The sequence below is a fragment of the Artemia sp. Qi Xiang Cuo genome, chromosome 9, assembly GCF_049724085.1.
Source record: "Artemia sp. Qi Xiang Cuo chromosome 9, ASM4972408v1, whole genome shotgun sequence".
NCBI lineage: Eukaryota > Metazoa > Arthropoda > Branchiopoda > Anostraca > Artemiidae > Artemia > Artemia sp. Qi Xiang Cuo.
Window position 1 is genome coordinate 13,202,660 of NC_142802.1, and position 24,037 is coordinate 13,226,696.

Here is a 24,037-nt window from a genome sequence, read left to right on the forward strand (position 1 = left end):
TCATTAAAACCGGTTTTACATTAAGAAACGATCTGAACCCAGTAGTAACTTAAGTAATAAAAGGATTCATTATATACATGATTATTTTATTTATATTACATGAAGATTCGATAAAGTTCATCACTAAGGGTGTCAAATAAGAGAATTTAATGTAGTAGTTATTAATAGTAGTTTTGTTTAGACTTTGAATTTTCAAATGTGTAATAATTGCTTATCCGGGTTGCAGCGGTAGCTAGCAACCTAGTAAGAGACGATCACGTCCAATGTTAAGAAATATAAAAACCCATAGTTCTTAAAAAAAGAGTCAGATCAAAACAAAAAGTACACCATTAGAACCGCCTTGTCCGAAACCCCTGCATAGTAAAATTTCTGTCCCTTGGCTTGAACAGCAAGGGAAATATATTGGCTTGAAAATCAAGAAAAGTGGCAGCTACTACAACATTCTGCCTAAACGGGATATTTTTTTCTTTTTTTTTTCTTTTTTTTCTTTTTTTGTATCCAGAGATAGCTTGGCACTGGAACATCGTGGAGGGTTGTTCAATAGCTCATTTTAAAGGAAATTAATTGGGTTAAAAATCTATAGTAACTAAAATAAATTATTTCTAAAAGAGAATAAATTTTTCCACCAAAAACTGCATTTTGATGTCTTTTCACACTGCAGTCTTTCAAACATAATCGTATACCAGCGGTAAGAATTGAACCCACGCCTCTGAAGAGACTGGTGGCTAACACCAGTGCCTTGGACCACTCGGCCAGGCTGCCTCTCATAAATAAATATATATGTGAATTTGGGTTGCAGCAGTAGCTAGCAACCTAGTAATAGTTTAGTAAAAGGCGATACAAAATGCAGTTATGTTTTTAGGTTTTTTTTTAATTAAATTTTGACAAGGGATTACAACAGTTCATGTGTTTTAAAAACATGAATAAAGATTGTAAACATTTTTAAGTTTAGTTTAGAATCGCTAAAGTTAGTATGTAAACTGCAAAAAATATTTACGGTGCCTGGGAAATCATTTGAATGTTTTAATTTAAAGTAGAAAAAAACCTGGAAATTTTGAAGTTAGTTGGTTTTTTTGTTAGATATAAGAAGATTGAACAGACAATGTTATTCGTTTGAATAAAGTATCTCTTAAGCAAAACATGTTAATTTTTAAAACTACTGCATATGGGATTCCAATTTCATGCGCTGGAATAACAGTTTGTTGGGCCATTAAAAAATACATGGAATCCCAAACAACTGAATGTTCAAGCGAAGGTGCAGAAGTACAGAACTCTGAACCCAGCAAGGAAAGTGTACCAAAACCACCTGCTGTAGAAATGGCAAAGAATCAACACGACAGTTACACTTGTAAAGAAGAAGAAACTCCATTACAAAAAGCTTTAGATGAGGTTTCATACTTTCCTGTATCTGTTGCTGGATCCTACAGTATACCAATGAAGCTTGAGTATACCAATGAGAATTTACCAATGAAGAAAAATCAAGGAATAAGAGATAAATTCTGGAAAAAAGTGGGTTCTTTCTGCAAGAGTGCAGTCTCTATTTGCAAGACTGTTATGGATAAAGGTTTAAAGAGTGAATCACAACCAGTCAATGAGGTTCAGAGTTTTAGTGTTCCCGCATTAAAGGAGCCTGTTCAAATCCGAAAAGAAACTAAAATTAACAGTTATACTCTTACTGACAAAAGCAACGACAATGGTGCAAGCAGTAAGACACCTGCGGTAGAAAAAACTGTTGAGGCTGAAGACCACAACGACGGAAGACCGAACCCAAAATTCAGGAGGCTTCTGGCTCCTAACTGGCTTAACAGGATCACTAGATTAACTTACTCAAACAGCAAGTTTTTCTACCACTGGGTGACAAATGGTATACCTATTACCTCTCAAATACTAATTTGCAAAGAGGAATTGATCAGACGTGTAACCATGGCTTTGTGGTATCATTTAGCCTCAAAAGAGCCAGTTCAAATCCAAAAAGAAATTGAAGTTAACACTGATGCTTTGACTGACAAAAGCAAAGATAAAGGTGCAAATAGTAAGAGTTGTGAAAGTATATTACCTGCGATAGAAAAGATTGTTGAGGCCGAAGACAAAAGCAAAGATAATGGTGCAAGCAGTAAGAGTTGTGAAAATATATCACCTTCGATAGAAAAGACTATTGAGGCCGCAGACAAAAGCAAAGATAATGTTGCAAGCAGTAAGAGTTGTGAAATTATATCTCCTACGATAGAAAAGACTGTTGAGGCCAAATTATAATAAAGAACGACCTCTTGCCTATTCTAAATTTTTTGCGCCACTTAATTATAGCATAGGTTAGTAATTCTACAGATAGCTAGGCACTGGAACATCGTAGAAAGTTTTTCAATGGCTCATCCGGGTTGCAGCGGTAGCTAGCAACCTAGTAAGAGATGATCACGTCCAATGTTAAGAAATATAAAAACCCATAGTTCTTAAAAAAAGAGTCAGATCAAAACAAAAAGTACACCATTAGAACCGCCTTGTCCGAAACCCCTGCATAGTAAAATTTCTGTCCCTTGGCTTGAACAGCAAGGGAAATATATTGGCTTGAAAATCAAGAAAAGTGGCAGCTACTACAACATTCTGCCTAAACGGGATATTTTTTTCTTTTTTTTTCTTTTCTTTTTTCTTTTTTTGTATCCAGAGATAGCTTGGCACTGGAACATCGTGGAGGGTTGTTCAATAGCTCATTTTAAAGGAAATTAATTGGGTTAAAAATCTATAGTAACTAAAATAAATTATTTCTAAAAGAGAATAAATTTTTCCACCAAAAACTGCATTTTGATGTCTTTTCACATTACAATAAAGAACGATCTCTCGCCCACAGTAACTGATATACGACTGTACAATCGGAGACTTGAAATTATATCCGGATTGCACCGGTATTTTTGATAGAGAACGAACTCTTGCCTATAATAGATTTGATACTCAAATTAATAATAGTTGATGATATAGTAATGATATGGTTTTATTGATAGCTGAATAACTAATTAAAAAAACGACCCCGGTGGAATTTGAACCACCAAGTTTCAGTTAACGGTCGATCGTGCTTGCCACTTTGACTATGACGTGACTAATTAAAGTTTACATCAAAGTAAATGTGTCAGAACAAAACAAGAAGTACACTATCAAAACTGTCTTGTCTGAAACCCATATATAGAAAAATTACAGTCCCTTGGCTTGAACAACAAAGCAATTCCATTGTTTGAAAAAAAAGAAAAGTGGCTGCAACAATGCTATTCTTTATTGAAGACAGCTTTTTCTGTTTTATCTGGGTTGCAGCGGTAGCTAGCAACCTAGTAAGAGACGATCACGTCCAATGTTAAGAAATATAAAAACCCATAGTTCCTAACAGAGGAGTCAGATCAAAACAAAAAGTACACCATTAGAACCGCCTTGTCCGAAACCCCTGTATAGAAAACTTTCTGTCCCTTGGCTTGAACAGCAAGGGAAATATATTGGCTTGAAAATCAAGAAAAGTGGCAGCTACTACAACATTCTGCCTAACCGAGATATTTTTTTCTTTTTTTTTCTTTTTTTCTTTTCCACAGATAGCTTGGCACTGGAACATCGTAGAGAGTTGTTCAATAGCTCATTTTAAAGGAAATTAATTGGGTTAAAAATCTATAGTAACTAAAAATAAATTATTTCTAAAAGAGAATAAATTTTTCCACCAAAAACTGCATTTTTGATGTCTTTTCACACTGCAGTCTTTCAAACATAATCGTATACCAGCGGTAAGATTTGAACCCACGCCTCCGAAGAGACTGGTGGCTAACACCAGTGTCTTGGACCTCTTGGCCAGGCTGCCTCTTATAATTTGGGTTGCAGCAGTAGCTAGCAACCTAGTAAGAGACGATCAGTCCCATGCTAAGAAATATAAAAACCCAAAACTCCTAAAAATAGAGTAATATCAAAACAAAAGTACATCATTAGAACTACCGTGTCTGAAACCCTACTAGATAAATAATGAATGTCGTCATAGCTTTATATTAGAGCTATGACGTGAATAGAAAAACACGAAATTATGTTGTGGTTTCTGAAGACGTCATGAAATAATATCATTGCGCCATGACGTCATCATGAATCCGGGTTGCAGCGGTAGCTAGCAACCTAGTAAGAGACGATCACCTCCAATGTTAAGAAATATAAAACCCCCCAACTCCTAAAAAAAGATTCAGATCAAAACAAAAAGTACACCATTAGAACCGCCTTGTCCGAATCCTCTATAAAGGAAACTTACCGCCCTTTTGGCTTGAATAACAAAGAAAATATATTGGCTTGAAAATCAAGAAAATTGACTTTTACCACGTTATTCTCCACAAACGGGATATTTTTTTCTTTCCGCTTTTTTTCCTGCTCAGCTAGCTGGGCACTGGAAAATCATAGAGAGCTGTATAATAGCTCATTTTAAAGGAAATTGCAACATCTAGTCACTTTTTTAATTAAAAATAAAATACTTTTTGAAGTAGAATCAATTTTGTCGAAAAAATTGCATTTTTGATGTATTTTCTTACTGCAGTCTTTTCAAAGATATTTGAATTTTGAAGCAATCAAACAGTTCATGGTAATGAACTCTTTAGTAATAATAGCTACTTGTCTCAATAGTAACCGAAACTCCTGGAAACAGAATTTTCTTTTTTGTCTTAATCGCTAAAATTATTATTTAAACTTCAAAAATATCTATGATGCCTAATCAGTAATAGTAAGTTTTTAATTTAAACAACAAAAATACATGAAAATTTTATAATTAGTTTTACTTTTTGTCTCCTGGAAGAAAATTTTTTTTCATCTCAGTTCAAAGTTATTATTGTATCCTGGAACTAAACTTTTTTTGGTTTGTAACCCGTAAAGTAGGTATCTCTATATTATTGTCTTATAATTGCAATTATTTTAGTTTTCAGTCCAGAATCGCTAAACTTATTATGTAAACTGCAAAAATATTTATGGTGTCTAACCAACAATACTAATTTTGTAATTCAAACAAGATAAATACCTGAAAATTTAAAAATTAGTTTTTTTTATGCTAGGTTTTAGATACTCGACACGGGGTATTGTGTACTTAATATTTTAAACGTTGAAAAAATATGGTCTCACGCGAGTGGAAAAATATAGTAAAGATCGACCTCTAACATATTTAAATTTTAAATTAAACGATTTTAATTCAACATAATAAAGTTTATAATAAAGAACGACCTCTTGCCTATACTAAATTTTATTAACGAACATTGAAATAACCAACACTGCATACAATTTAATTAGTTAGCTACTTGATTGTTTGAGGTTCATCTCTTGCTATTTCAATGAAAAAAAAGCCGTAGGCTTTTTCCTGTTTGTAATCAGTTTATTATCCGGGTTGCAGCGGTAGCTAGCAACGTACATAAAGGACCTATATAGTACATTATAAATGGTATAATATCCGGGTTGTAGCGGTAGCTAGCAACCTAATAAGAGACGATCGCCTCTAATGTTAAGAAATATAAAAACCCCCAACTCCTAAAAAAAGAGTCAGATCAAAACAAAAAGTACACCATTAGAACCGCCTTGTCCGAATCCTGAATCCGCATCCGCTTGAATAACAAAGAATATATATTGGCTTGAAAATCAAGAAAATAGACTTTTACCACGTTATTCTCCACAAACGGGATATTTTTTTCTTTCCGCTTGATTTTTCTCCTCAGCTAGCTGGGCACTGGAAAATCATAGAGAGCTGTATAATAGCTCATTTTAAAGGAAATTGCAACATCTAGTCACTTTTGTAATTAAAAATAAAATACTTTTTAAATTAGAATCAATTTTGTCAAAAAAATTGCATTTTTGATGTATTTTCATACTGCAGTCTTTTCAAAGATATTTGAATTTTGAAGCAATAAAACAGTTCATGGTAATGAACTCTATAGTAATAATAGCTACTTGTCTCAATAGTAACCAAAACTCCTGGAACCAAAATTTTCTTTTTTGGCTTAATCGCTAAAATTATTATGTAAACTGCAAAAATATTTATGATGCCTAATCAGTAATAGTAATTTTTTAATTTAAACAACAAAAATACATGAAAATTCTAAAATTAGTTTTGCTTTTTGTCTCCTGGAAGAAAACTTTTTTTCATCTCAGTTCAAATTTATTATTGTATTCTGGAACCAAACTTTTTTTGGTTTGTATCCGGGTTGCAGCGGTAGCTAGCAACCTAGTAAGAGACGATCACCTCCAATGTTAAGAAATATAAAACCCCCCAACTCCTAAAAAAAGAGTCAGATCAAAACAAAAAGTACACCATTAGAACCGCCTTGTCCGAATTCTCTATAAAGGAAACTTACCGCCCTTTGGCTTGAATAACAAAGAAAATATATTGGCTTGAAAATCAAGAAAATAGACTTTTACCACGTTATTCTCCACAAACGGGATATTTTTTTCTTTTTTCTTTTTTCTTTTCCACACATAGCTTGGCACTGGAACATCGTAGAGGGTTGTTCAATAGCTCATTTTAAAGAAAATTAATTGGGTTAAAAATCTATAGTAACTAAAATAAATTATTTCTAAAAGAGAATAAATTTTTCCACCAAAAACTGCATTTTTGATGTCTTTTCACACTGCAGTCTTTCAAACATAATCGTATACCAGCGGTAAGATTTGAACCCACGCCTCCGAAGAGACTGGTGGCTAACACCAGTGTCTTGGACCACTCGGCCAGGCTGCCTCTTATAATTTGGGTTGCAGCAGTAGCTAGCAACCTAATAAGAGACGATCAGTCCCATGCTAAGAAATATAAAAACCCAAAACTCCTAAAAATAGAGTAAGATCAAAACAAAAGTACATCATTAGAACTACCTTGTCTGAAACCCTACTAGATAAATAATGAATGTCGTCATAGCTTTATATTAGAGCTATGACGTGAATAGAAAAACACGAATTTATATCTATTGTTGTTTCTGATGACGTCATGAAATAATATCATTGCGCCATGACGTCAATAAAATCATTACGCCGTGACGTCATAATTATTACTACTTAAGAACGACAAAGATGTAAATTCTCTCATTCTTGATTAGAATAATGGTTAGATCGAAGCAAGCTATACGCAATTTGAAAAAAACAGTACTACACAAATATCCGGGTTGCAGCGGTAGCTAGGAACCTAGTTAGAGACGATCACGTCCAATGTTAAGAAATATGAAAACCCATAGTTCCTAACAGAGGAGTCAGATCAAAACAAAAAGTACACCATTAGAACCGCCTTGTCCGAAACCCCTGTATAGGAAACTTTCTGTCCCTTGGCTTGAACAGCAAGGGGAATATATTGGCTTGAAAATCAAAAAAAGTGGCAGCTACTACAACATTCTGCCTAAACGGGATATTTTTTTTTCTTTTTTTCTTTTGTATCCAGAGATAGCTTGGCACTGGAACATCGTAGAGAGTTGTTCAATGGCTCATTTTAAAGGAAATTAATTGGGTTAAAAACCTTTTGTAACTAAAATAAATTATTTCTAAAAGTGAATAAATTTTTCCACCAAAAACTGCATTTTTGATGTCTTTTCATACTGCAGTATTTCAAACATAATCGTATACCAGCGGTAAGATTTGAACCCACGCCTCCGAAGAGACTGGTGGCTAACACCAGTGCCTTGGACCACTCAGCCAGGCTGCCTCTCATAAATAATATATATGTGAATTTGGGTTGCAGCAGTAGCTAGCAACCTAGTAAGAGACGATCAGTCCAATGCTAATAAATATAACAAAACTCCTAAAAATAGAGTCAGATCAAAACAAAAGTACATCATTAGAATTACCTTGTCTGAAACCCTACTAGATAAATAATGAATGTCGTCATAGCTTTATATTAGAGCTATGACGTGAATAGAAAAACACGATATTATGTTGTGGTTTCTGAAGACGTCATGAAATAATATCATTGTGCCATGACGTCCATAAACAACGAATATCATGTGCCATAAACAACAAAAACACATGAAAATTTTATAATTAGTTTTACTTTTTGTCTCCTGGGAGAAAAATTTTTTTTAATCTCAGTTCAAAGTTATTATTGTATCCTGGAACCAAACTTTTTTTGGTATGTAACCCGTAAAGTACTTATCTCCATATTATTGTCTTATAATTGCAATTATTTTAGTTTTCAGTCCAGAATTGCTAAACTTATTATGTAAACTGCAAAAATATTTATGGTGTCTAACCAATAATACTAATTTTGTAATTCAAACAAGATAAATACCTGAAAATTTAAAAATTAGTTTTTTTTATGCTAGGTTTTAGATACTCGACACGGGGTATTGTGTACTTAATAATTTTAAACCTTGAAAAAATATGGTCTCGCTTGAAAGGAAAAAAAGAAAAAATAACAAAAAATTATAATAAAGATCAAACTCTTCCCTATACTAACTTGCATACGCAACTTCACTATAGTTAAGATTACAGTATTTACATTTTTACATTAAAAGACGATCACTGAAATAACAAACCATTCCATACATTGGACTTAGTTAGCTACTTGATTGTTTGAGTTTCGTCTCTTACTATTTAAAGAAGAAAAAGCCGTAGGCTTTTTCCTGTTTGTATTTATAGTTAAAAAACGAACTCAAGTTCAAAGAAATTGAACACTGTGGTTCATTCATATTATCTTCATTATTTTAGCTAGAATGTAAATAAACAAGTTTCTTTTTTAAATTTTAATCCGGGGTGCAGCGGTAGCTAGCAATCCGGGTTGCAGCGGTAGCTAGCAACCTAGTAAGAGACGATCACGTCCAATGTTAAGATCCGGGTTGCAGCGGTAGCTAGCAACCTAGTAAGAGACGATCACGTCCAATGTTAAGAAATATAAAAACCCCTAACTCCTAGAAAAATAGTCAGATCAAAACAAAAAATACACCATTAGAACCGCCTTGTCCGAAACCCCTATAAAAGAAACTTACCACCCTTTGGCTTGAATAACAAAGAAAATATATTGGCTTGAAAATCAAGAAAATTGACATTAACCACGTTATTCTGCACAAACGGGATATTTTTTTCTTTCTTTTGTTTCCAGAGATAGCTTGGCACTGGAACATCGTAGAGAGTTGTTCAATGGCTCATTTTAAATGAAATCTCCATATAGGATATATTAAAATATCCGATTAATAAAGTTTATGTTAAAGTTATGTTAAAGAACAAATTATAATCCTAGTTAGCTGCCTGATTATTTGAGGATCGTCTCTTACTATTCCAAAGAAGAAAAAGCCGTAGGCTTTTTCCTGTTTGTAATTTATTTCATAATAAAGTATCCGGGTTGCAGCGGTAGCTAGCAACCTAGTAAGAGACGATCACGTCCAATGTTAAGAAATATAGAAACCCCTAACTCCTAAAAACATAGTCAGATCAAAACAAAAAGTACACCAATAGAACCGCCTAGTCGGAAACCCTTATACAGGAAACTTACCACCATTTGGCATGAATAACAAAGAAAATATATTGGCTTGAAAATCAAGAAAATTGACTTTAACCACGTTATTCTGCACAAACGGGATATTTTTTTCTTTCTTTTGTTTCCAGAGATAGCTTGGCACTGGAACATCGTAGAGAGCTGTTCAATGGCTCATTTTAAAGTAAATCTCTAGATCTAGCGCCTTTTGCACTTAATTTTTTTTATTAATTATTTTTCACGAAAAACTTAATTTTGTATATATAATATTGATCAATGACTTCATAGTCGTTGGATGTAGTACATAAAGGCTCGATCATCGAATTTAAGCTGAAACTAAGTAAAGGACAATCATGCCTCCATATATTCACAGTGATGTATAAGATTTCCCATTACATCTATAAACTGTTCCACAGTTGCCGGTCCATACCTTGGAAGCATTTCTTTTGGATATTACTATGAAGTTTTGCGAAAGCATCTCTAGCTGACTTTTCAACAAAATCTATTCTTTCAGAGATAATTTTAATCTTTAATTTTGAATATTTTTCGTAATCCCGGTAAAACATTCGTAAAATTTTTCTCAGTTTACAAAGATCAGCCTGTGCGTTCTTTGCAGCTTGTGTAAACTGCAAAAATATCCATGGTATCCGAGCAATAGTTTGAATATTTCAATACAAGCTGGAAAAATACCTTAAAATGTTAAAATTAGTTCTATTTTTGGTTAGGTTCTAACTACCCAATGTGGGATTGACTATGTATTTTCAGACCAAAAAATTACATTTTTTAATATATATTTTATTTTTCAGTTTATATCCAGGTTGCAGCGGTAGCTAGCAACCTAGTAAGAGACGATCACGTCCAATGTTAAGAAATATAAAAACCCATAGTTCTTAAAAAAAGAGTCAGATCAAAACAAAAAGTACACCATTAGAACCGCCTTGTCCGAAACCCTTGCATAGTAAAATTTCTGTCCCTTGGCTTGAACAGCAAGGTAAATATATTGGCTTGAAAATCAAGAAAAGTGGCAGCTACTACAACATTCTGCCTAAACGGGATATTTTTTTCTTTTTTTCTTTTTTTTTCTTTTTTTGTATCCAGAGATAGCTTGGCACTGGAACATCGTAGAGGGTTGTTCAATAGCTCATTTTAAAGGAAATTAATTGGGTTAAAAATCTATAGTAACTAAAATAAATTATTTCTAAAAGAGAATAAATTTTTCCACCAAAAACTGCATTTTGATGTCTTTTCACACTGCAGTCTTTCAAACATAATCGTATACCAGCGGTAAGAATTGAACCCACGCCTCTGAAGAGACTGGTGGCTAACACCAGTGCCTTGGACCACTCGGCCAGGCTGCCTCTCATAAATAAATATATATGTGAATTTGGGTTGCAGCAGTAGCTAGCAACCTAGTAATAGACGATCAGTCCAATGCTAAGAAATATAAAAACCCAAAACTCCTAAAAATAGAGTCAGATCAAAACAAAAGTACATCATTAGAAATACCTTGTCTGAAACCCTACTAGATAAATAATGAACGTCATCATAGTTTTATATTAGAGCTATGACGTGAATAGAGTGACGTCATAATTAGTATATAAGGAAAGTCAAAACTGAAAATTCTTTCATTCTTGATTAGAATAATGGTTAGATCAAAGCAGGCTATACGCAAGTTGAAGAAAGAGTACTACACAAACAACAGAGACAGTAACTTGAAAAGAAAAAAGCAAAGGTATTCAACCGACCAGGTGTATCGAGAAGTAATAATTGAGAGAGCAAAACAAAGGTATTCAACCGACCAGGCGTATCGAGAAGTAATAATTGAGAGAGCAACAGAAAACAGCAAGATGTGTTATCACAATGATGAAGATTATAGACATGCAAAAATTGAGACAGCCAAACAAAAGATCAAGGAACGGTATGGTAATGATGAACATTACAGAGAAGCAAGAATTGAGCAGGCTAAACAACAGATCAAGGAGCGTTATCACAATGATAAACTTTACAGAGAAGCAACAATTGAGCAGGCTAGACAAAAGAGCAGGGAACGTTATCACAATGATGAAGATTATAGACATGCAAAAATTGAGACAGCCAAACAAAAGATCAAGGAACGGTATGGTAATGATGAACATTACAGAGAAGCAAGAATTGAGCAGGCTAGACAAAAGAGCAGGGAACGGTATGATAATGATGAATTATAATAAAGAACGACCTCTTGCCTATACTAAATTTTATACGCCACTTAATTATCGTATAAGTTAGTAATTCCACAGATAGCTTGGCACTGGAACATCGTAGAGAGTTGTTTAATGGCTCATTGTAAAGCAAATTAATGGGGTTAAAAACTTTTTGTAGTTATAAAACAAATTATTTTTAAATAGAATAATTTTTCTTAAGAAATTACATTAAAAGAAGATCATTACAATAACAAACTATTGCATACATTGGACTTAGTTAGCTACTTGATTGTTTGAGGTTCGTCTCTTACTATTTGTAATTCGTACTGTTACTGTTTGTCTTACTGTTTGTAATTCGGGTTGCAGTGGTAGCTAGCAACCTAGTCCAGGTTGCAGCGGTAGCTATCAACCTAGTAAGAGACGATCACGTCCAATGTTAAGAAATATAAAAACCCATAACTCCTAAAAAAAGTTAGATCAAAAGCTTATTTTAAAGAACGAACTCTTGCCCTTAGTTACCTATGTTTTGTCAAATTAGCTAATTAATTTCACTGGATTTTGTTTTAAAAATAATTCCCACACCGGGATTCGAACCCAAGCTAATTGGTTGAAAGCCAACTATCCTAAGCCACTGGACCATATGAGTTACGTGTAGAAAGCTATTAATTGTTTTATGATATCTTATAGCATAAATTTCATCGGATATAGCTGAAACCTAGTAAAGAACAAACCAAGGCACATAGTAACTAAAACTTTTATCCGGGTTGCAGCGGTAGCTAGCAACCTAGTAAGAGACGATCACGTCCAATGTTAAGAAATATACAAACCCATAGTTCCTAACAAAGGAGTCAGATCAAAACAAAAAGTACACCATTAGAACCGCCTTGTCCGAAACCCCTGTATAGGAAACTTTATGTCCCTTGGCTTGAACAGCAAGGGAAATATATTGGCTTGAAAATAAAGAAAAGTGGCAGCTACTACAACATTCTGCCTAAACGGGATATTTTTTTCTTTCTTTTTTTCTTTTCCACAGATAGCTTGGCACTGGAACATCGTAGAGGGTTGTTCAATAGCTCATTTTAAAGGAAATAATTGGGTTAAAAACCTTTTGTAACTAAAATAAATTATTTCTAAAAGAGAATAAATTTTTCCACTAAAAACTGCATTTTTGATGTCTTTTCACACTGCAGTCTTTCAAACATAATCGTATACCAGCGGTAAGATTTGAACCCACGCATCCGAAGAGACTGGTGGCTAACACCAGTGCCTTGGACCACTCGGCCAGGCTGCCTCTCATAAATAACTATATATGTGAATCTGGGTTGCAGCAGTAGCTAGCAATCTAGTAAGAGACGATCATTCCAATGATAAGAAGTATAACAAAACTCCTAAAAATACAGTCAAATCAAAACAAAAGTACATCATTAGAATTACCTTGTCTGAAACCCTACTAGATAAATAATGAATGTCGTCATAGTTTTATATTAGAGCAATGACGTGAATAGAAAAACACGAAATTATATTGTTGTTTCTGAAGACGTCATGTTATAATTATAATAAGAGACTAACCTCAAAGAATCATCCGGGTTGCAGCGGTAGCTAGTAACCTAGTAAGAGACGATCACCTCCAATGTTAAGAAATATAAAACCCCCAACTCCTAAAAAAAGAGTCAGATCAAAACAAAAAGTACACCATTAGAACCGCCTTGTCCGAATCCTCTATAAAGGAAACTTACCGCCCTTTGGCTTGAATAACAAAGAAAATATATTGGCTTGAAAATCAAGAAAATTGACTTTTACCACGTTACTCTCCACAAACGGGATATTTTTTCTTTCCGCTTTTTTTCCTGCTCAGCTAGCTGGGCACTGGAAAATCATAGAGAGCTGTATAATAGCTCATTTTAAAGGAAATTGCAACATCTAGTCACTTTTGTATTTAAAAATAAAATACTTTTTAAAGTAGAATCAATTTTGTCAAAAAAATTGCATTTTTGATGTAATTTCATACTGCAGTCTTTTCAAAGATATTTGAATTTTGAAGCAATAAAACAGTCCATGGTAATGAACTCTATAGTAATAATAGCTAGTTGTCTCAATAGTAACCGAAACTCCTGGAACCAAAATTTTCTTTTTTGGCTTAATCGCTAAAATTATTATGTAAACTGCAAAAATATTTATGATGCCTAATCAGTAATAGTAATTTTTAATTTAAACAACAAAAATACATGAAAATTCTAAAATTAGTTTTGCTTTTTGTCTCCTGGAAGAAAAAATTTTTTTCATCTCAGTTCAAATTTATTAGTGTATCCTGGAACCAAACTTTTTTTGGTTTTTAACCCGTAAAGTACATATCTCCATATTATTGTCTCATCATTGCAATTATTTTAGTTTTAAGTCCAGAATCGCTAAACTTATTATGTAAACTGCAAAAATATTTATGGTGTCTAACCAATAATACTAATTTTGTAATTCAAACAAGATAAATACCTTAAAATTTTAAAATTAGTTTTGTTTTATGCTAGGTTTTAGATACTCGACACGGGATTTTGTGTACTTAATAATTTTAAACCTTGAAAAAATATGGTATCACGCGAGTGGAAAAAAAGAAAGAATAACCAAAAACAATATCAAAATAGAGCTATCAAAATTTCTACTAATAAAAAACTTTACTACACGAAAAAAAAGCTAACATCCTGAAATATCAATAAAGTTTAAAAGAGATAAAAATGCCACCAAACGCAATAAAGCTCGAGCACGCGTAAGGATTGCTACTAAGATGTCTTGCGATCCAGGATTTAAGAAAATGATTATAATAAAGAACGACCTATTACCTATACTAAATTTTATACGCCACTTAATTATAGTATAGGTTAGTAATTCAACAGATACCATGGCACTGGAACATTGTAGAGAGTTGTTCAATGGCTCATTTTGAAGGAAATTAATAGGGTTAAAAACTTTTTGTAATTAAAACAATAATTTTTATTAAATTAAGAAATTTTATATGTTATAATAAAGAACAACCTTTTGCCTATACTAAATTTTATACACCGCTTAATTATAGTATAGGTTAGTAATTCCACAGATAGCTTGGCATTGGAACATGGTAGAGAGTTGTTCAATGGCTAATTTTAAAGCAAATTAACGGAGTTAAAAATATTTTGTAATGAAATCCGGGTTGCAGCGGTAGCTAGCAACCTAGTAAGAGACGATCACGTCCAATGTTAAGAAATATAAAAACCCATAGTTCTTAAAAAAAGAGTCAGATCAAAACAAAAAGTACACCATTAGAACCGCCTTGTCCGAAACCCCTGCATAGTAAAATTTCTGTCCCTTGGCTTGAACAGCAAGGGAAATATATTGGCTTGAAAATCAAGAAAAGTGGCAGCTACTACAACATTCTGCCTAAACGGGATATTTTTTTCTTTTTTTTTTTTTTTTTTTTTCTTTTTTTTTATACAGAGATAGATTGGCACTGGAAAATCGTGGAGGGTTGTTAAATAGCTCATTTTAAATGAAATTAATTGGGTTAAAAATCTATAGTAACTAAAATAAATTATTTCTAAAAGAGAATAAATTTTTCCACCAAAAACTGCATTTTGATGTCTTTTCACACTGCAGTCTTTCAAACATAATCGTATACCAGCGGTAAGAATTGAACCCACGCCTCTGAAGAGACTGGTGGCTAACACAAGTGCCTTGGACCACTCGGCCAGGCTGCCTCTCATAAATAAATATATATGTGAATTTGGGTTGCAGCAGTATCCGGGTTGCAGCGGTAGCTAGCAACCTAGTAAGAGACGATCACGTCCAATGTTAAGAAATATAAAAACCCATAGTTCTTAAAAAAAGAGTCAGATCAAAACAAAAAGTACACCATTAGAACCGCCTTGTCCGAAACTTCTGCATAGTAAAATTTATGTCCCTTGGCTTGAACAGCAAGGGAAATATATTGGCTTGAAAATCAAGAAAAGTGGCAGCTACTACAACATTCTGCCTAAACGGGATATTTTTTTTCTTTTTTTGAATCCAGAGATAGCTTGGCACTGGAACATCGTGGAGGGTTGTTCAATAGCTCATTTTAAAGGAATTTAATTGGGTTAAAAATCTATAGTAACTAAAATAAATTATTTCTAAAAGAGAATAAATTTTTCCACCAAAAACTGTTTTTTGATGTCTTTTCACACTGCAGTCTTTCAAACATAATCGTATACCAGCGTACAGTAACGAACGACCTCTTGCCTATACTAAATTTTTATAGGCCACTTACGTATAGTATTGTCTAGTACAGTTATATTTAAGGTCAATGTATTAAAATTTTCCATTAAAAGACGATCATTGGAATAAAAACCAATTACATACATTGGATTTAGTTTGCTACTTGATTATTTGAGGCTAGTCTCTTACTATTTCAAAGAAGAAAAAGCCGTAGGCTTTTTCCTGTTTGTAATCATCCGGGCTGCAGCGGTAGCTAGCAACCTAGTAAGAGACGATCACGCCCTATAGTAAATACTAAAGTAACCCATAACTCCTGAAAAAAGATTCAGATCAAAACAAAAAGTATACTATTAGAACTGCCTTGTCCAAAACTTCTACATGACAAACTTTACATTCAAAGACGATCATTGGAATAACATACCACTGCATACATTAGACTTAGTTAGCTACTTGATTACCTGAGGATCATCTCTTACAATTTCAAAGAAGAAAAAGCCGTAGGTTTTTTCCTGTTTGTAATGATATAGCATAAAACGAAACCCAAGTTGTAACTGACGTCATCTTGGTTGTTATAGCAAAGAATTATAATAAAGATTACATTAAAAGTCGATCATTGGAGTAATTCGGGTTGCAGTGGTAGCTAGCAACCTAGTAAGAGACGATCACGTCCAATGTTAAGAAACATAAAAACCCATAATTACTAAAAAAGAGTCAGATCAAAACAAAAAGTACACCATTAGAGCCGCCATCTCTGAAACCTCTGTATAGGAAACTTTCTGTCATTTGGCTTGAAAATCAAGAAAAGTGGCAGATACTACAGCTTCCTGCCTAAACGTTATCTTTTTTTCTTTCTTCTTCTTTCTTTTCCACACATAGCTTGGCATTGGAACATCGCAGAGAGTTGTTTAATGGCTCATTTTAAAGGAAATCTCTAGATATGGTACCATTTGTACTTAATTTTTTTTTTAAATATATTAAATTTTTTACAAAAAACATAATTTTTTATTTACAATATTGATCAATGACGCCATAATCGTTGGATGTAGTTAGTACATAAAGGCTCGATCATCGAATAAAGCTGAAACTAAGTAAAGGACAATTATGCCTCTATATATTCACAGTGATTCTAATATTTCACATTACATCTGTAAACTGTTCCACAGTTGCCGGTTCATACCTTGGAAGCTTTTCATTAAACGTGCAACATTTCTTTTGGATATTACTGGAAAGTTTTGTGAAAGCATTTCTAGCCGACTTTTCAACAAAATCCGCTCTTTCAGAAGTACATAAAGGACCGATATAGTTCATCATAAATGGTATTTGTCAATTTGGTTTTTTTTATAAAATTATCCATTATTATGTAAAATGCAGTAATTTTTGGGGGGTTTTAACAAACAATTTATTTGTTAAATTACAGTAAAGAACGATCTCTCTCCCATAGTAAATGACATGTTACATTAAAAGACGATCATTGGAATTTACAATAAAGAACGACACCTTGCCCATATTAACTGAAACATAAATAGGGATTATGTAATTTCCATCAGTAGCATGGCTGTAGAGATGGCTGAATAACAGTTAAGAGCGGGGTGTCCCAGCATATAGCTATAACAGTTAACAGCGGGCATTCCACCCATATAGCTACAATGCTTACAAGCGGACAGTCCCCCCATATAGCTATAATGATAAGTAGCGGACAGTCACCCTATATAGCTACAATGCTTTCAAGCGGACAGTCCCCCCATATAGCTACATTGCTTACAAGCGGACAGTACTCCTTTATAATGTTAATTAGAGGAAGCGGTCAGTACTCCCTTACTGTGTCAATGAAAGAGAGCAGAAAGGTAGCCAATGTAGCTATAAAAGTTCCGAGCAGACAGGTGGCCGATGTAGCTATAATATCTCCAAGCAGACAGTACTCCTTTATAATGTTAATCTAAGGTAGCAGACAGCTAGGACATTACTGTATGAATTAAAGAGAGAAGACAGGTATATGGATGTTTTATGTTTAAAATAAAGAACGATCCGGGTTGCAGCGGTAGCTAGCAACCTAGTAAGAGACGATCACGTCCAATGTTAAGAAATATAAAAGCCCATAGTTCCTAACAAAGGAGTCAGATCAAAACAAAAAGTACACCATTAGAACCGCCTTGTCTGAAACCCCTGTATAGGAAACTTTCTGTCCCTTGGCTTGAACAGCAAGGGAAATATATTGTCTTGAAAATCAAGAAAATTGACTTGAACCACGTTATTCTCCACAAACGGGATATTTTTTTCTTTTTTTCTTTTTTTATTTTTTTGTATCAAGAGATAGCTTGGCACTGGAACATCGTAGAGGGTTGTTCAATAGCTCATTTTAAAGGAAATTAATTGGGTTAAAAATCTATAGTAACTAAAATTAATTATTTCTAAAAGAGAATAAATTTTTCCACCAAAAACTGCATTTTTGATGTCTTTTCACACTGCAGTCTTTCAAACATAATCGTATACCAGCGGTAAGATTTGAACCCACGCCTCCGAAGAGACTGGTGGGTAACACGAGTGCCTTGGACCACTCCAAAAACTGCATTTTGATGTCTTTTCACACTGCAGTCTTTCAAACATAATCGTATACCAGCGGTAAGAATTGAACCCACGCCTCTGAAGAGACTGGTGGCTAACACCAGTGCCTTGGACCACTCGGCCAGGCTGCCTCTCATAAATAAATATATATGTGAATTTGGGTTGCAGCAGTAGCTAGCAACCTAGTAATAGACGATCAGTCCAATGCTAAGAAATATAAAAACCCAAAACTCCTAAAAATAGAGTCAGATCAAAACAAAAGTACATCATTAGAAATACCTTGTCTGAAACCCTACTAGATAAATAATGAACGTCATCATAGTTTTATATTAGAGCTATGACGTGAATAGAGTGACGTCATAATTAGTATATAAGGAAAGTCAAAACTGAAAATTCTCTCATTCTTGATTAGAATAATGGTTAGATCAAAGCAGGCTATACGCAAGTTGAAGAAAGAGTACTACACAAACAACAGAGATATTAACTTGAAAAGAAAAAAGCAAAGGTATTCAACCGACAAGGTGTATCTAGAAGTAATAATTGAGAGAGCAAAACAAAGGTATTCAACCGACCAGGCGTATCGCGAAGTAATAATTGAGAGAGCAAAAGAAAACAGCAAGATGTGTTATCACAATGATGAAGATTATAGACATGCCAAAATTGAGACAGCCAAACAAAAAGTTTTCCAGTTTAATTATTTTTCTTTCTTTTCCACAGATAGCTTGGCACTGGAACACGTAGAGAGTTTTTCAATAGCTCATTTTAAAGGAAATTAATTCGGTTAAAAATCATTAGTAACTAAAATAAATTTTACAGTAAAGAACGGACTTTCAACCCCTAGTAACTAAAATAAATTATAATTTCATGTTATTACAATAAAGAACGACACCTAGCCCATGTTAACTGAAACATAAATAGGGATTACGTAATTTTCATTTAAAATAAAGAACAACCTCTTGCCTATACTAAAGTTTATACGCCACTTAATTATAGTATAGGTTAGTCATTCATCAGATAGCTTGGCACTGGAACACAGTAGAGAGTTGTTCAATGGCTCATTTTAAAGAAAATTAAGGGGGTTAAAAACTTCTTGTAATTAAAATAAATTATTTTTATTACATTAAGAAATTTTAATTTTTATAATAAAGAACGACCTCTTGCCTATACTAAATTTTATACGCCACTTAATTATAGTATAGGTTAGTAATTCCACAGATAACTTGGCACTGGTACATCATAGAGAGTTTTTTAATGGCTCATTTTAAAGTAATATAAAGGACCGATATAGTTCATCATAAATATTATTTTTCAATTATTACAATAAAATACGATCATTGGAATAACAAACCATTGGAAGCATTGGACTTAGTTAGCTACTTGATTGTTTGATGTTCGTCTCTTACTATTTCAAAGAAGAAAATGCCGTAGGCTTTTTCCTGTTTGTGATCAGGTTATATATATCAGATACGTCGCTATATTTAATTTATTTCGGACAAAAAAAGCAAAAACTAATTTATAAAGTTACCCATTCCTAAATCAGCTTCAAATTAGGATTCTTCCTCAGTTGGCAGTTACTTTTTATATTTGTTTTTAAATGGGTTACTATTAGCTGGAGTTCGTTCTTTTCTAAACATTTTTTATCAAAACATATATGTTTTCTTATATAGTTTATTCTATAAAATAATAATTGAGCAGAAAAAGTTAATTGCTCCTAAATCGTATGGGATAATTTTCACACTTTTTTATTAAATCTTAGACACCACATACTGAATGATATATTTGGAATAGCAGTTACCACTGTCCTGTGGAGATTGATTTGTCATTCTGCTAAGAAGAATTTGAGTTCAAAACACTGTGGTGGTAACGGTTTGTTTATCTAAAAAGTGGAAAATTCTACATAACATCATCTTATATTTTACTATAAAGGATATACTTTATGTTGTCCCTGAACAATTTAATGTCTTTTTGAATGAAATTAAAAAGGGGAAAATTAACAAAAAAATTATCAAATTCAATTGAAACACCTAAAAAACAGAATAAATTTCTATTTTATAGTAAAGATCCGGGTTGCAGCGGTAGCTAGCAACCTAGTAATAGATGATCCCGTCCAATGTTAAGAAATATAAAAACCCATAGTTCCTAAAAAAGGAGTCAGATCAAAACAAAATGTACACCATTAGAACCGCCTTGTCCGAAACCCCTGTATAGGAAACTTTCTGTCCCTTGGCTTGAACAGCAAGGGAAATATATTGGCTTGAAAATCAAGAAAATTGACTTTAACCACGTTATTCTCCCCAAACGGGATATTTTATTCTTTTTTTTTCTTTTCCACAGATAGCTTGGCACTGGAACATCGTAGAGGGTTGTTCAATAGCTCATTTTAAAGGAAATTAATTGGGTTAAAATCTATAGTAACTAAAATAAATTATTTCTAAAAGAGAATAAATTTTTCCACCAAAAACTGCATTTTTGATGTCTTTTCACACTGCAGTCTTTCAAACATAATCGTATACCAGCGGTAAGATTTGAACCCACGCCTCAAAAGAGACTGGTGGCTAACACCAGTGTCTTGGACCACTCGGCCAGGCTGCCTCTCATAAATAAATATATATGTGAATTTGGGTTTCAGCAGTAGCTAGCAACCTAGTAAGAGACGATCAGTCCCATGCTAAGAAATATAACAAAACTCCTAAAAATAGAGTCAGATCAAAACAAAAGTACATCATTAGAACTACCTTGTCTGAAACCCTACTAGATAAATAATGAATGTCGTCATAGCTTTATATTAGAGCTATGATTTATAATAAAGAACGACCTCATGCCTATACTAAATTTTATATGCCACTGAATTATAGTATAGGTTAGCAATTCCACAGATAGCTTGGCACTAGATCCGGGTTGCAGCAGTAGCTAGCAACCTAGTAAGAGACGATCACGTCCAGTGTTAAGAAATATAAAAACCCATAGCTCCTAAAAAGGCAGTCAGATCAAAATAAAAAGTACACCATTTGAACCGCCTTGTCCGAAACCCCTGTATAGGAAACTTTCTGTCAATTGGCTTGACCAGCAAGGGATTTACAATAAAAGAGGATCACTGGAATAACAAAGAATTGCATACATTGGAATTAGCTAGCTACTTGATTGTTTGAGACTCGTCTCTTACTATTTCAAAGAAGAAAAAGCCATAGGCTTTTTCCTGTGTGTAATCAGTTTATTATCATAGGCCGCGCGCTAGCACTGCCTGAGTAAAGAACGATGTAGGCACAATGTGTTTTTTCTTATTCAGTCAGGCACTTCGTATCGAAGGAGTTGTCGTACCCGGTTTGCAGCGATTTTACAGTGAAGAACGAACCTTAGCTCATAGTAACAGAAATACGAATATCTAGGTTGAAGCAGTAGCTAGCAACCTAGCTACCGGTAGCTAGCAACCTAGCTATTAATTACATAATACGGGTTGCAGCGGTAGAAATACGGGTTGCAGTGGTGGAAAAACCAAATTAAAAGATGATCATTAGAAGCACAAACCATTGCTTATATTGGATTTAGTTTTACAATAGGGATTCGGGTTGCACCGGTAGTCCGGGTTGCAGCGGTAGCTAGCAACCTAGTAAGAGACGATCACCTCCAATGTTAAGAAATATAAAACCCCCTAACTCCTAAAAAAAGAGTCAGATCAAATCCGGGTTGCAGCGGTAGCTAGCAACCTAGTAAGAGACGATCACGTCCAATGTTAAGAAATATAAAAACCCATAGTTCTTAAAAAAAGAGTCAGATCAAAACAAAAAGTACACCATTAGAACCGCCTTGTCCGAAACCCCTGCATAGTAAAATTTCTGTCCCTTGGCTTGAACAGCAAGGGAAATATATTGGCTTGAAAATCAAGAAAAGTGGCAGCTACTACAACATTCTGCCTAAACGGGATATTTTTTTCTTTTTTCTTTTTTTTTCTTTTTTTGTATCCACAGATAGCTTGGCACTGGAACTTCGTAGAGAGTTGTTTAATGGCTCATTTTAAAGCAATTATAATAAAGATCGAACTCTTCCCTATACTAACTTGCATACACAACTTCACTATAGTTAATATAGTTAAGATTACAGTATTTATATTATACATCATTATAAATTATAAAAGGTTCAAATGTTCGAAGATTATAGAGTTAAAAATTTTCCCACCCCGGGAATCGAACCCGAGCCTGTTAAGTGAAAGTTAACTATCCTAGCCACTAGACCATATTGAACCATAAAGAAGTATGATTTAAGAGCCATATGCGTATTATTATTTCACCATACCAATTATAATAAGGCCAAAACAAAATCGTCGACTTGCAACCTTACTTTTGACACATTAGTTAAATCTTCATCAGACTTAAAAAATGTTTTGCTAGTTTTACATGAAAGAACGAACCTTAGTCCATATCCGGGTTGCAGCGGTAGCTAGCAACCTAGTAAGAGACGATCACGTCCAATGTTAAGAATACAATAAAGAACGACACCTTGCCCATGTTAACTAAAACATAAATAGGGATTATGTAGTTTCCAATATTATATTAAAGGACGATCATTAGAAGAGCAATATAATAAAGATCAAACTCTTCCCTATACTAACTTGCATACGCAACTTCACTATAGTTAAGATTACAGTATTTATATTTTTTTTATATTAAAAGACGATCACTGAAATAACAAACCATTCCATACATTGGACTGAGTTAGCTACTTGATTGTTTGAGTTTCGTCTCTTACTATTTAAAAGAAGAAAAAGCCGTATGCTTTTTCCTGTTTGTATTTAAAGTTAAAAAACGAACTCAAGTCCAAAGAAACTGAACACTGTGGTTCATTCATATTATCTTCATTATTTTAGCTAGAATGTAAATAAACAAGTTTCTTTTTTAAATTTTAAATTGAAAAGATAGTGCTTTTAATTCAACATATTAAAAGTTCTCTCCGACGGGGAATCGAACCCCCTTCTCCCAGGTAACAAGTGGGCATACTTACCATTAGACTATCGAAGACTTATAAAAAAAAAGTTACATATAAGTTTTACAATAAAGAGTGACACCTAGCCCATGTTAACTGAAACATAAATAGGGATTATGTAATTTCCATCAATATCATGGCTTTAGAGATTGCTGAAAGCTAGAAAAGAACAAACCATTACAGTAAAGAACATTTCATGTTAAAGATTGATCAATGATGTCATAGTCATAGTTTGTAGCCAGGTCGTCTCTTACTATTCCAATTAAGAAAAAGCCATAGAGTTTTTCTTGTTTGTAATTTCACATCAGACAAAGAAAAGATTTCATCCGGGTTGCAGCAGTAGCTAGCAACTTAGTAATCCGGGTTGCATCGGTATATCCGGGTTGCAGTGGTAGCTAGCAACCTAGTAAGAGACAATCACGTCCAATGTTAAGAAATATAAAAACCCATAGTTCCTAACAAAGGAGTCAGATCAAAACAAAAAGTACACCATTAGAACCACCTTGTACGAAACCCCTGTATAGGAAACTTTCTGTCCCTTGGCTTGAACAGCGAGGGAAATATATTGGCTTGAAAATCAAGAAAAGTGGCAGCTACTACAACATTCTGCCTAAACAGGATATTTTTTTTTTTTTTCTTTCTTTTCCACAGATAGCTTGGCACTGGAACATCGTAG

The 24,037-nt window shown here is 33.7% G+C and overlaps 1 pseudogene; it reads left to right on the forward strand.

The window, feature by feature from the left end:
- Positions 1-1,140: 1,140 nt before the first annotated feature.
- Positions 1,141-24,037, forward strand: part of LOC148948327 (general transcription and DNA repair factor IIH helicase/translocase subunit XPB pseudogene) — a 28,281-nt pseudogene continuing 5,384 nt past the window's right edge.